Source organism: Urocampus carinirostris, chromosome 1, assembly GCF_059441175.1.
Source record: "Urocampus carinirostris isolate Australia breed hairy pipefish chromosome 1, RoL_Ucar_1.0, whole genome shotgun sequence".
Classification (NCBI taxonomy): Eukaryota; Metazoa; Chordata; class Actinopteri; order Syngnathiformes; family Syngnathidae; genus Urocampus; species Urocampus carinirostris.
The window spans coordinates 72,723,004-72,725,499 of NC_142349.1; the positions used below are offsets into that span (position 1 = coordinate 72,723,004).

Here is a 2,496-nt window from a genome sequence, read left to right on the forward strand (position 1 = left end):
CTATAAAAAGAACCTCTTTCAATGCTTTCTCCAATAAGAATCGTCCGTCCGTCCGTCCGTCCGTCCGTCCGTCCGTCCGTCCGTCCGTCCGTCCGTCCGTCCGTCCGTCCGTCCGTCCGTCCGTCCGTCCGTCCGTCCGTCCGTCCGTCCGTCCGTCCGTCCGTCCGTCCGTCCGTCCGTCCGTCCGTCCGTCCGTCCGTCCGTCCGTCCGTCCGTCCGTCCGTCCGTCCGTCCGTCCGTCCGTCCGTCCGTCCGTCCGTCCGTCCGTCCGTCCGTCCGTCCGTCCGTCCGTCCGTCCGTCCGTCCGTCCGTCCGTCCGTCCGTCCGTCCGTCCGTCGGAAAACCCATTCTAGAAAAAGGAACATCTTTCAATTTTCTTTCCAATTCCTCAAGAGGAATTTTCTATCTGCGTGTAACAGTTTTCCTGACCTGGAATCGAACCCAGGCCACAGCAGTGAAAGTGCTGGATCCTAGCCACTAGACCACCAAGGACTTTACTAGAAAAAAAGTTGACTGTCGTCAAATCCATTCTATAAAAGGAACCCATTCTATAAAAGGAACCTCTTTCAATGCTTTCTCCAATAAGAATTTTCTGTCTTTCCGTCTATTATAATAGACCTGACCGGGAATCGAACCCGGGCCACAGCAGTGAGAGTGCTGGATCCTAGCCACTAGACCACCAAGGACTTTACTAGAAAAAAAGTTGACTGTCGGAAAACCCATTCTAGAAAAAGGAACATCTTTCCAATTCCTCAAGAGGAATTGTCTGTCTGTCTGTCTGTCTGTCTGTCTGTCTGTCATAGTTTCCCTGACCGGGAATCGAACCCGGGCCACAGCAGTGAGAGTGCTGGATCCTAGCCACTAGACCACCAAGGACTTTACTAGAAAAAAAGTTGACTGTCGTCAAATCCATTCTATAAAAGGAACCTCTTTCAATGCTTTCTCCAATAAGAATTTTCTGTCTTTCCGACTATTATAATAGACCTGACCGGCAATCGAACCCGGGCCACAGCAGTGAGAGTGCTGGATCCTAGCCACTAGTCCATCAGGGAATGAACAGGAAAAAAGTTGACTGTCGGAAAACCCATTCTAGAAAAAGGAACATCTTTCAATTTTCTTTCCAATTCCTCAAGAGGAATTTTCTATCTGCGTGTAACAGTTTCCCTGACCTGGAATCGAACCCGGGCCACAGCAGTGAAAGTGCTGGATCTTAGCCACTAGACCACCAAGGACTTTACTAGAAAAAAAGTTGACTGTCGTCAAATCCATTCTATAAAAAGAACCTCTTTCAATGCTTTCTCCAATAAGAATTGTCTGTCTGTCCGTCCGTCCGTCCGTCCGTCCGTCCGTCCGTCCGTCCGTCCGTCCGTCCGTCCGTCCGTCCGTCCGTCCGTCCGTCCGTCCGTCCGTCCGTCCGTCCGTCCGTCCGTCCGTCCGTCCGTCCGTCCGTCCGTCCGTCCGTCCGTCCGTCCGTCCGTCCGTCCGTCCGTCCGTCCGTCCGTCCGTCCGTCCGTCCGTCCGTCCGTCCGTCCGTCCGTCCGTCCGTCCGTCCGTCCGTCCGTCTGTCTGTCTGTCATAGTTTCCCTGACCGGGAATCAAACCCGGGCCACAGCAGTGAGAGTGCTGGATCCTAGCCACTAGACCACCAAGGACTTTACTAGAAAAAAGTTGACTGTCGTCAAATCCATTTTATAAAAGGAACCTCTTTCAATGCTTTCTCCGATAAAAAAATTTCTGTCTTTCCGTCTATTATAATAGACCTGACCGGGAATCGAACCCGGGCCACAGCAGTGAGAGTGCTGGATCCTAGCCACTAGACCACCAAGGACTTTACTAGAAAAAAAGTTGACTGTCGGAAAACCCATTCTAGAAAAAGGAACCTCTTTCAATGTTCATTCCAATTCCTCAAGAGGAATTTTCTATCTGCGTGTAACAGTTTCCCTGACCTGGAATCGAACCCAGGCCACAGCAGTGAAAGTGCTGAATCCTAGCCACTAGACCACCAAGGACTTTACTAGAAAAAAAGTTGACTGTCGTCAAATCCATTCTATAAAAGGAACCTCTTTCAATGCTTTCTCCAATAAGAATTTTCTGTCTTTCCGTCTATAATAATAGACCTGACCTGGAATCGAACCCAGGCCACAGCAGTGAAAGTGCTGGATCCTAGCCACTAGACCACCAAGGACTTTACTAGAAAAAAAGTTGACTGTCGGAAAACCCATTCTAGAAAAAGGAACCTCTTTCAATGCTTTCTCCAATAAGAATTTTCTGTCTTTCCGTCTATTATAATAGACCTGACCGGGAATCGAACCCGGGCCACAGCAGTGAGAGTGCTGGATCCTAGCCACTAGTCCATCAGGGAATGAACAGGAAAAAAGTTGACTGTCGGAAAACCCATTCTAGAAAAAGGAACATCTTTCAATTTTCTTTCCAATTCCTCAAGAGGAATTTTCTATCTGCGTGTAACAGTTTTCCTGACCTGGAATCGAACCCAGG

At 49.6% G+C, this 2,496-nt stretch overlaps 1 non-coding gene across 1 annotated transcript; it reads right to left on the minus strand.

Annotated features, from left to right (window-relative positions):
• Positions 1 to 804: 804 nt before the first annotated feature.
• Positions 805 to 876, minus strand: trnae-cuc (transfer RNA glutamic acid (anticodon CUC)). The gene has a single exon. It is a non-coding gene; the product is annotated as a tRNA-Glu (tRNA).
• Between the last annotated feature and the right edge of the window lie 1,620 nt (positions 877 to 2,496).